Raw genomic sequence first — 12,823 nt, 5'->3', positions numbered from 1 at the left:
GACCGTCCCAACCTTACCAGTACGACCACAATACCCCTTTATGGGACGGGGCTTTGTTGATTACTCTGGTCGGTACTAGCAAAGAGCCACATTACTAGTGGCGGGAGTGATCGGTGTCAGTCTCGTGATGGGGTCATACCACGTAGGACGACTATGCCATTATTATGAGTTCCAGGCACACCGTTGGTCCCTGCATGGTTGATACGGTCCAGAGTTGGTGCTCGTAAGACTTACAACATGTGGGCTGGGTACCAATCGAGTGGACCTCTTTGTCTAGTATCGTTAGGGGAAAGATGATGATCGGGTACTTACCTCGGGTATATGTGATATACCGCGAGTCGTGGATGACACGTAAGTTTCCCGTTTCTCGTGGGTCCAGCGTACTACCTCTGCAGAGTGTAAACTATTCGAATAGCCGTGTCCATGGTCAAGGACAGTTGGGTGGTGTTGCTTAAACTACGTCCAGCGTTTCCGCATAAACCAAAAGTGTGTGTGTGGTGTTAAAAAGGTGTTGTTATAATCATGATAAAATATGACCAAGTTCGGTGACTTGGCATATACGGTAAACCCGGATGGTTTAGCCCTCATTAATACCTTGAGATTATGACAAGTCCGATGACTTGGCATATAGGGTGCACCCGGTGTGTTCAACCCTTGTCAGATATGTTGATATCTGTAACCTGTTCTTAAAAAGTAATTCTTTAACTTGTTGCATATACCTGATCATTCCACCAAATTGCATTCCACTAAAGATGCATGTTACTGTTATCTTTCACTATAAATGTTCATAACATGGGCTGTTTGCGAGTACATTCAAAGTACTCATTGGCTTGCCACTGGTTATATTATTGACCAGACATGGAAGGACCGGAGTTTGCCGATGAGTACGCCGTCGGAGACGAACCTGCGATCTAGGACGCTTCCAAGTCAGAATGCCTGTCGGTGTAGGCTTGATGGCATGGGCACCGCTTATCCCTTACGAGTTTCCGCTACTCGATGTATGTGTTTAATTTTGCCTTAGGCATCGCTCTTGAACCCGACCTTCTGGTCGTTGATGTAATAATTTCGGTACTTGGATGTAAGACTCTATTATTCAGTATTTGTGTTCAGTGAACATTGATCCTTGGGGTCACTAGGCACGGCGAACTCGACTTGCTAGTCGGGGTCCCCACAGAACTGGTATCAGAGCCATCCTGACTATAGGAAGCCTTAGATAGCATGGACGTTAACCGAGAACGTTAGAACGCCAGCCTTGCATAAGACTTTTGCACATACAACCTTCTGACATCTCTCCTATGCCTTGTAGATGGCTGCCATACCTGAGACGCTTCTGGAGACCGGCTTTCCACTACTTCTTGTGGATTGTCTCGAGAAGTGCCACGTACGTCGCACGCCCATCTTCCTCTACCACGAGCATTGGGTCAACGCCTACACTAAGGAATATCACGTGGACGTGATAGTGAAGGCTAATGACTCCCCGTCTAATTGGTTCTTCGAAGGACCACAGATGGGAGAGCTGATGTTGGCAGTGGAGACGGCTGCACGAGAGGCGCTCGTGCAACTCCGCAGCATCCTCCCTGAGATGTTTAATGAGCCTGTCACTCGTCACCTACCTTTCATTAAGGAAGGAGTGGATGGGATTTGGACACTCACCCCAACCACGGAGGATGGGATGCCATTAAGGTTTCACATCTACTTCAGTCTCTCGTCGGACACCCTAACGCACTTCCTGGTTAAGGAATCAGTCAACTTCGCCAAGAGCTGCACCTAGTCAAGGGCCTGCTCCACACTGAGAAGATGCAGAACCGCAAAGTAAAGAAGGCAGGCGCACCTGAAGGGAGGACAGTTGTTGCCACTAGGGGTGGTGTGTTACCCATCCAGGCAGTTCCTCTTTGGAGTCGCCGCCTGACAGCGGAAGAATACACTGAGATCTTCGCCTCCACGCCTAAGAGACGCCGTGATGTACGGATTCTTTCTTCCACTCCTATAAAGGAGGAAGATGTTGATGAAGATGAGGATCCTGTTGAGTCCGCCTTTGAGACCGAGCAGTCCGTCGCGTAGGATTTAGCGTAGGCAATTAGGAGTACCCCGAGCATAGGGTATCCATGTATCTGTTTCTAATTTGCGTATGTGTGCATGATGTAAGTCACATATTGCCTTAGGCAGCCTGTAAGTGACTACATCACCTAGTTTTTATGAATGCAATTTCCAGTACATTCAAAGTACTCATTGGCTTGCCACTGGTTATATTATTGACCAGACATGGAAGGACCGGAGTTTGGCAATGAGTACACCGTCGGAGACGAACCTGCGGTCTAGGACGCTTGCAAGTCAAAATGCCTGTCGGTGTAGGCTTGATGGCATGGGCACCGCTTAGCCCTTACGAGTTTCTGCTACTCGATGTATCTGTTTAATTTGGCCTTAGGCCTCGCTCTTGAACCCGACCTTCCGGTCGTTGATGTAATAATTTCGGTACTTGGATGTAAGACTCTATTATTCAGTATTTGTGTTCAGTGAACATTGATCCTTGGGGTCACTGGGCACGGCGAACTTGACTTGTTAGTCGGGGTCCCCACAGGGACCCACCCAAGTGACCTCCTGGCGCGGCCTAGGGCCTGCTCGCGCTAGCAGGCCGTCTGGGAGGCCCATGACCCCTCTTTGGCCCATCTTCGGTGATCCAGAATCTTTTTTTCGCTGATATTTTAATATATTTTTTATGGAATTTTTCGGGCTTCGGAAAATTGGGTAAAATCCCCTCCAAAATAGGCATCAACAGACAAAAACCGGCACTAGGTGCACTCAGTTAGTAGGTTAGTCCAAATATTTGTAAAATGATATAAAAGTGTAGCAAAACATATAGCAATGTCACCCAAAAGATCATGGAACAAGCAGAAATTATAGATACGTTTGGGACATATCAACATCCCCAAGCTTAATTTCTGCTCACCCTCGAGTAGATAATTGATAACACAATAATTTCTGTGGTGACATGCTAACACACATATAAGAACTTCAAATTAAAGCAAGTGAGATTTTCAATTCAAGTCAAGACAATAACAAGCGAGAGTCTGTATCTAGTATTGAGTTTAGCAAGGTAAGAACATAAAGGTGCAAGAACTCAATCTACAAAAATTTGACACTTGGTCTCCTTCGGAATTTTATTTTGACTCATCCCCAGACCACTAGTCACGCACAAATCAAAATGATGCTCTCCCTTTCGATTTTGAGCACTCATGCAATGGATGAGCGTAAGCAAGATATGTTGGCACTTAGGATAGAAAATAGAATAATGATGGGGAAGGGAGACAAAAATGTGTGAAAGGCTCACATCAATGAGGACAACCATAGGCGAGAGAAATTCAACTGATAGATATGATGTCAGGAGTAGGGTTTGCCATGTAACGGATGCACATATGAGCTAAGGTAAGTTCTCCAATGGAACTAGTGGGGGTGCATCTAACTTGTTTGCTCATGAAGACCTAGAGCTCATTTGAGGAGGCTCATCATTGGAATATGCAAACCAAGTTCTATAGTATAAGGGTCCCCACATAGTTATGCATGAATGATAATCTGTATGTAGTACCAATATAGCAATGGAGTATGCGTGTGGATCTTTAAAAAGGAATAGTAGTGTTGCCCCTTCTCTCTTTTATTTCCTTTTATTTCTTTTTCTCTTTTTTTTATTTTTTTGTGGCCTCTTTGGCTCTTTCTTTTTAGCTCTCATTTGTCCTCTTTGGGATCTTTTGTTTTGTCTTCTTTGGGATCATTTCCTCTCTTAAGGGCAACACTCTATGTTTTACATGAATAAAAAGAAAAATCATCACACTTTAGAAGTACTCAACATAAAGACAAGTGAAAACTATCATGATGTATGCAAATGTATGCCTCTGCGAGTGTAGCAGGATATGCAATGATACTAGCGCGTCATGTAGCAGTAATAAGGGCAAGGCCCAACTATCATGCGGCTCTATCATCAAGCAAAGGCATGTATGACATGAAGATCAAGTCATGAGATGGTGGAGGTTGCATGGCAATGTATCTCGGAAAGGCTATGGAAATGCCTTGATAGGTAGGTATGGTGGATGTTTTGAAGAAAGATATAATGAGGCTTATGTATGACAGAGCGTATCATGTCATGGGTTAGGATGCACCGGCAGAGTTTGCACCAACTCTCAATCTGAGAAAGGGCAATGCACGGTACCGAAGAGGCTAGCAAAATATGGATGGTGGAAGTGCCAACAATCAAATACTCACATTAGTCCGAAGAACTCATACACTTATTATCGGTAACTCTCTATCTAGTTAGGAAATTCACAAAGAGACAAGTACCCCGAGGAGGAGTGTTTGGGGGTTTTGTTATCCTTGCGCATCCTTGACTCATGGTAATGTGAGGGTACTCTATATATTCCAACCCCTCCAGAGGTTAGCGATCAATTTAGTAGCTAGAGTTCTCAACTAATTTTAGTTTTTAAAAAACACACGGATTTCCCGAAATACGACACCTATCACTAATAGGCTCAAGCTCTTGACACTAATAGTCCAAACATTACTCAAATCAATACCTCAAAACTATTGCAAGTTACTACTATACTTAAATAGCAACCTCAATTACCTACTCATGCAATACACACAACTTAGTGCAACGAGACAACTCTCTAAACAAGATAAGCATGATAACTCAAGAGAGTTCCAAAATCAACCTAAATAATAGCTCTTAAAAAGATAAGCATAAAAACTAAGGGCTAAGCATGACAGTAGCAACGAAAAGATGAAGAACACACAAAAAAGATAAGCATGAAAACCTATGTTGTGTTCTAGAGTGGAATGGAGTGTGTATCTCTCCCAAACAAGGTAGGCTAGTTTCTGACTTGTTATGAACAGAAAGAAAAACTAAAACAAACTAGAAAGTAAATAGCGGGACGCTCCAAGCATAGCACATAACATATGAAGTGATATAAATATAGCATGGAGATGGACGAACTGATGATTGTTGATAGAGAAGGGGATGCACGGGGGCATCCCCAAGCTTAAACGCTTGAGTCTCCTTTGAATATTTCTTGGGGTGCATGGGGGAATCCCCAAGCTTGAGCATTTTACACGCGTGTATCTTCTTTCATCATCTCTCCCATAGCATACTTGAAACCTCCCTCATACGAAACTCATCATTAGCTCAATAGAGTGGTTAGTTCCCTTAATAAAATAATTAATACCTGCAGGAAATAAAGATTTTCATGAAAATATACGGCTTCTCATGATTGCCAAAAGGTTTTTGCAAATAAAAAGCAAGCTTAGGATATGCAAAACAATGAAAACGCAAAACATGGCAGAATGAGTGAAAAACAGAACGACAGGTAGTAAATAATTTATTCGGGGCACTTCTGCAACTCAAATTAAAAAACTCAGGACACATGCCAGAAAGGCAATTATATATAGCATGCTTTCAAAACAATTCATATCAAAAGGATAATCTGGTGATTTGTGGCGAATTTTTCCGTCAAGCAGACATAATCTGTTTCTGGACAACATGTCACAATTTTTTAACTTCCTTGCAATCGGAGGCTATAACTTGGCACAAAGCTTAAAAATAAAGATACACCGATGTTGCTACAGTAGTAAAACACATCAAGACCACTAAAACAGAAAGTAAAAACAAATTGGGTTGCCTCCCAACAAGTGCTTTCTTTTATGCCTTTGAGCTAGGCATAATGCAAGAAGATCAAGTGTTATCAACTCCAAAAGAATAACTTGCCCGAGTAACAGACTCATAAGGTAACTTAATATTCTTTCTATGGAAGTGTTCCATTCCCTTTTTATGAGGAAATAGGAATTTAATTATTCCCTCTTTCATGTCAATGATAGCACCAATGGTGCAAAGAAAAGGACGTCCCAAAATAATTGGACATGAAGGATCACAATCAATGTCCATAATAAGAAAATTAACGGGCACATAATTATCATTGACAATAATAAACACATCATCAATTCTCCCTAAAGGTTTCTTTATGGAAGAATCAACAAGATGAACACCAAAAGAACATGGATCATAAGGTTTCTAATCAAGCATATCATACATTCTTTTGGGCATAGCGGAGGCACTAGCTCCAACATCACACAATGCAAAGCAAGAGATATTATTCAATTTAATTTCGACCATAGGATCCCACCCATCTTCTAGTTTTCTAGGAATAGAAGTATCTAGCTTGAGCTTCTCCTACCTAGCTTTGATAAGAGCATTGGTAATATGCTCGGTGAAGGCAATATTGAGTGTACTAGTGTGGGGGGTCTTTAGCCATTCTTTGCAACAAGGTGATAACTTCGGAGAGACTACAATTGTCAACATCAAGGTTACTACAATTAATTAAAGTGATAGTAATGTCATCTAAGCTCATTCTTTTGGTAGTCTCTAAATTCAAAGGACCTTCTTGTCCTATAGTTGAGGTATTATCATCACCATTAATAGGTCCATTGGGACTAGGAGTGCGATGGGTGCTAAAAGTTTTTGAGATCCTCAACAACTTGTATAGTAGCAATGGTAGTGTGTGTAGGAAGGCTCTTCATTTTCTCTTTCTCTTCCTTTTCTCTATCACATCTATCTTTAAGTTTGGCTAGCATTCTTATGTTCTCATTAATTTGGACTTGGATAGCATTCATGGGTGTGGTGTTCCTTTCCTCAAGTGGGGAAGTTCTAATATTAAGCATCTCTACATCATGAGCTATGTTGTCAACCTTCAAAGAGAGTATATAATTTTTCTAGTTTCTCTTCTACACTCTTGTTGAAGGCTTATTGAGAAGTGAAAAAAAATCCTTAAGCATGCTCTCTAATTCAGAAGTGGAGTTTTTGGTGCTAGGATAATTGTTATTATTCCCATAGTTGTTGGATGGAAACGGTATAGGATTACTACCAAAATTACTCGTATAAGCATTGTTATTGAAGTTGTTCCTAGAAATAAAATTAACATCCACTTGCTCTCTTTCTTGAGCAACCAAAGAATTTAAAGGAACATCATGAGGATCAATAGGAGCTTGCTTAGTAAGTAGAGTCATGATCATGTCAATCTTATCATTAAGAGAGGAGATCTCCTCAACAGAGTTTACCTTCCTACCTGTTGGAGCTCTCTCAGTGTGCCATTGAGAATAATTTGTTATCATCTCATCCAATAGCTTTGTGACAGCACCAAGTGTAGTTGACATAAAGTTACCTCCCGCGGCCGAGTCTAACAGATTCCGCGAGGTAAAGTTTAATCCTGCATAGAAAGTTTGGATAACCATCCAAGTAGTCAAACCATGTGTAGGGTAATTCTTAACAAGAGATTTCAGACGTTCCCAAGCTTGAGCAACATGTTCATTATCCAATTGCCTAAAATTCATAATGTTACTCCTCAACTGGATAATCTTAGCAGGCGGGTAATACTTCCCAATAAAAGCATCTTTGCACTTATCCCAAGAATCTATGCTATTCCTAGGCAAAGATTGAAGCCACACTTTAGCTCCTCCTCTCAAGGAGAAAGGAAAAAAAGCTTAAGTTTAACAATATCACCACTACTTCTTTATATTTTTGCATATCACAAAGCTCAACAAAATTGTTCAAGTGCAAGGCAGCATCATCTCTAGCACAGGAGAATTGATCTTTCATAACTAGGTTCAATAAAACAGATTTAATCTCATAGGACGTGGCTCAAGTGGCGGGAGCAACAATAGGAGTGTAGATAAAGTCATTGTTGTTCTGACCAGTGAAGTCACACAACTTGGTGTTCTTAGTGGAACCCATAGGAGCGGCAACGAGCAAGAAAAAATCAACTATTTTTTTGTGGTTTTTGGTATAAGACTCTAAAGCAAAAAACTAAAAAGCAAACTAACAAGACTAAAAAGCAAAGGTAAAATATAGTGTGAAACTCCCCTATCTTGAAGACTGGAGTCCCCGACAACGGCACCAAAAATTTTCTTGATGACGAGTTGATGGATATACTTCTCGCCCCTCGTTGGTTACCCCAAGTGGAAGATGGAGATGTAGTCAGCAGCAGATTTCCCTTACATGGAGACAGTAAGGTTTATCGAACCAAGAGGACTCCTAGGCTCAACAAGAACGTGTCTTCCACAGTGGCGCTAGCAGAAGATGTGGACCTGCACACACAACAAATAACTTTGCTCCCAACAAGTTCAGAGAGGTTGTCAATCTCTCCGGCCTTGTAGTTTGCAAAGGATCAAAACACAAGCGGGAAGGTAATAGTGATTGCCACGGAAAAGTAAATGAAAGTGGTAAATGATGGAGGTGTAAACAGTGATGGTGATATGGACCGAAGTCACATGACGTTCACTAGTGATGTCTCTCTCCCAAAAGACGATAAACAACTATGCTTGGGTAAACAACTCACAGTTGGGCAATTGACAGAATTATGATCGCACCGCAATGCTAATTATGCTACTTGATAGTGAAAGGTTCAATAGTAATGGGCAGTACGCCAAGACATGTATACCGTTTATTCATTAGCATCTACTTACTAATCATCCACCTTGAGATATCTATCCAGAACATCTTTCCGGTATTAAGTTGCGAGACCCACCCAAAGTGTAAATTCAAAGCAATGACAACTACATTAACGAACTATGCATAAGGTAAACAATCCTTTCAACCGTGGTCACAAGCACTGTTGTTTTCTCCCTGGTGGCAACAAGCACATCCCCTTGTCTCTTGTTTCTGTCACTCAAGCTAGAGATCGAGGAGCATGAACCCACAATCATGCATAACGCTCCCTCTTGGAGTTGCAATCTACTACTTGGCCAAAGCAATAAATAGCAACGGAGAACATGCATGAATCACTAAAGAATATAATATAAAAGGATAATCAAATATGTAACTCATAACAATCTGAACATAATATCATAATCCATCGGATCGCAGCAAACCGAGCATAGCAGTAGCAAGAGAATTACATAGATGCCTTGATCTTGTAGGGAAGCTCACAAGGACTAAGCATTGAAGAACAAGATTGGAGAGAAGACATCACATAGCTACTGGTCATGGACTCATGGTCCAAGGAGGACTACTCACGGCACGTCCGGAAAGCGTCCATGACGGTGAAGAAGCTCCCGGAGGTCAATTCTCCCTCCGACAGGGTGCCGGGAAGAGGTCTCCTCACGCTCCCATCTCAGAAGCGCTGCGGCGGCGGAACGATGGAGAAATTCGCGATTCCAGAAAGTCTGCGAGAGTTTCCTCTCGGGACTCTAAATATAGGCCAAAGTAGGGCACCAGAGGAGGTGGGACCCACCCAGGCGACCTTTTGGCGTGGCCTAGGGCCTGGCCACGACAGCAGGTCACCTAGGAGGCCCTGGGCCCCTCTCTGGCCCATCTTCGGTGATCCGGAAGCTTCTGTTTCGCTGGTTTTTTATATATTTTTAGGGAATTTTTTAGGCTTCGGAAAATTGGGTAAAATCCCCTGCAAAATAGACATCAGCACACAGAAACTGGCACTGGGTGCACTGAGTTAGTAGGTTAGTCCAAATATGTGTAAAATGATATAAAAGTGTAGCAAAACATATAACAATGTCACCCAAAAGATCATGGAACAAGCAGAAATTATAGATACGTTTGGGACGTATCAACGAGGAACCCTAGGTTCTGGGCATGGATGTCGAGGGGTTAAATAGGCAGCGTGGGAACGACATCCTTGGCATCCGTGAATCTCACGGATGCTACGCTCTCTCTGGCTTGGGGAAGGACGACGACGTCCGGGGGGGCAATTGTCCATGAGGAAAGGAGGGATGGGCCGCGCTGCGCGGCTGTGTGCTTGTGGGAGAGGCCTAGGTGGGCTGCGGCAATGGGGCTGCGAGCACTGTTGCTCCCGGGCCTCTGTGATAGCAGGTTTGTTTCTTTTATAAGTAAGGAAATTGCAAGAGAATTAAACAGGGAAGAAGGAGAGGGTTTTTAAAATAAATAGCACATGTTTTGCACTTACAGAAATAGAGCCTATATAATGAAATTGGTTTGCGAATTTTAGGTGTAGTTAAAATAAATGCCCTTGTTTAACCAATGCCTCTACGAAAGGACGTGGATGTCGCCTAGAGGGGGGTGAATAGGCGCTTTAAAATAATTGGTTTAGGCTTGAACAAATGGGGAATAACACTAACGTTTAATTTGTCAAGCACAAAACCTAAAAGAATTAGGCTCACCTATGTGCACCAACAACTTATGCTAAGCAAGATAAACAACTAAGTGATAGAAAGATATACAACAATAAACAATAAGGCTATCATAAAGTAAAGTGCATAAGTAAAGAGCTTGGGTGAGAGGTAACCTTGGCACGCGGAGACAGCGATGTATCCCGAAGTTCACACCCTTGCATATGCTAATCTTCGTTTGGAGCGATGTGGAGGCACAATGCTCCCCAAGATGCCACTAAGGCCACCGAATCTCCTCACGCCCTCGCACAATGCAAGATGTCGTGATTCCACTAAGGGACCCTTGAGGGCGGTCACCGAACCCGTACAAACAAGGTTGGGGCAATCTCCACAATTTAATTGGAGATCCCGACGCTTGCCACGAGCTTTACACCACAATGATTGAGCTTCGAGGCACCACCAAGCTTCTAGGATGGCAAATCATCCACGAAGAACAATATCTAGGGTAACAAGTACCAAAGGGTAATAAGCTTCTCAAACTTCACTTCCACGTATCACCGTGGAGAACTCAAACCTATGCACCAAATGCAAGGGCAAGGGCTCACGGAGTGTCCAAGTCCTTCACTGCCAAATCCCACTCTCGGCCCGAGCAAAGTAGTACTACTGCTGCTAGTAGTGGTACTACCGCTGCTAGGTGCGGTACTAGCACACGGTAGATCCAACTGCCACGGAAGTAAAGAATTACTTTTGTGCCTACCTCCGCTGAGTCTATGGTTGTGTAAAAGTCCGTCCAGGTAGTACCGGGCGGTACTACCGCCAGAGAGCGGTAGTAAAAAACTACTACCGCCCCTAGAGCGGTACTACCGTTGGCCACTCAAACTGCCATAACTTTCGCATACGAGCTCCGAATCGAGCAAACTCAAGCTTGTTGGATTCAGGACATGCATTTATGAAAATGCCAATTATATAGAGATGTGAGACCTCTATGATGAAGAACCAGCAAAAACTTCCAACATCGAAAACATCATAGAAGATGCATATGGACTCCATGTTCGATGAACTCGAGTTTGTCATGAAGATGACCATAAGCTCTAAAACTCACAAAGAGAAACACCAAACAAGAACCAATAAATATGATGCAAGGATGCAAATGGTTTGAGCTCTCAACGAATGATACGATCAAGCTACTCACTTGAGAGCCCCACTTGACAGTATGGCAATCTATCTTAAAATAGAAAAACCTATCAAGGGCAAACCAATACCTTGCACCTAGTCCTCTTGAGCTAGATGACGATGATCTTGGCTTCCTCAAGATGGACCACCTTTCTTGATTGTGTTAGTTTGATGAAGACTAGTTGCTTGCTCCCCCATACTCAATCTTGGTGAGCCACTCTTCAGCACATCTTCACAAGTTCATTGCCACCACAATGGACGACAAGCTTCAAGCATGATATCTTCGTGATGCTCCACTCGAACTTGCGCACCGCAATCTTGATGATGATCACCACTTGATGTAATCCTTAATAGGTTGAATGAGATCTTCCTCTTGATGCAAACCCATGGAAACACACCTAAATCCATGTAGAACTCTCACGAAGACCATGGGTTAGTACACAAAAGCGTTATGGACAATGCTTGCCATACCATGGGATCATTTGATCCCTCTCGGTACATCTTGTACACTTTGTGTGTTGACCTCTTGATTTACCCTTTGCTTAGTCTTTATAAACCTTGTGTATTTATGACCAATCCTTGGATAATACTTTGAATACCACCTTGGTCATCATATAAACTCCTTGAAACCAACAGATGGACTTCAAGAAGTGCCTATGGACAAATCCTTCAAATATAACTTAAGGCAACCATTAGTCCATAGGGATTATCATAAATTACGAAAACCAGATACGGAGAAATATGCTCTAACACTCTGTTTTGCGGGTTTTAAAATAGCAGAATAAATACAGTACCACTAAAACTTGATGCTATAATATCAACAGAATTTCTACAGCAATTGGGACATTTTAAACATGGTGTTGGGCAAAACAATATTTCAACAAGCACTAGAATTTTAATTAAAAGGAGAAGGGATTTTTTATAATCATTTGAATGGAGTTTGTTTTACACACATGATCAACAATGAAACAAACACACAACACGGCTCCACGCCACATTCAATCACCACAAGTAATAGGCATGCTATGATGATATTGTGACGCCCTGGATTTGCTGCTATAGTTATCATATGATTAAGCTAATGTTTTTCTAATATTCCGTAAGCTATTCAAAAATTTCCAAATGATTTTCAAAATTCATTTGAAAGGTGATTTTAAAAGTTCTACAAACCAGGCATCAAAAACCATGGATAGGTTTCAAATATTCCGTAAGCTATTCTAAAATTGTAAACAACATTTTTATCAATTAGTTTAGTGCCTCTAAGACATTTATAACTGTGGCAAAAAAAATATTAAATGTCCATTTGGATTTATGCAATTTTCAAATATTTTCAAAAGGCCCCTAAACTTTTTATCCTAATGCCTAACATTACCCTTGTAATATTGTGCATGTCCTCTAAATTTTACAAAACTATTTTATAAAGGAAATTTTAATATAACAAAATATTTAAAGAATATATATAAAAAAGATATAAAAAAGAACTAAAGCACTGTGACACCCTCGATTTAATCGTACGCTAATCATACACGCAAAT

This window comes from Hordeum vulgare, chromosome 2H, assembly GCF_904849725.1.
Source record: "Hordeum vulgare subsp. vulgare chromosome 2H, MorexV3_pseudomolecules_assembly, whole genome shotgun sequence".
In the NCBI taxonomy this organism is placed as follows: Eukaryota; Viridiplantae; Streptophyta; class Magnoliopsida; order Poales; family Poaceae; genus Hordeum; species Hordeum vulgare.
The sequence above is the reverse complement of the archived record's forward strand: the minus strand, read 5'-3'. Positions refer to the sequence as shown.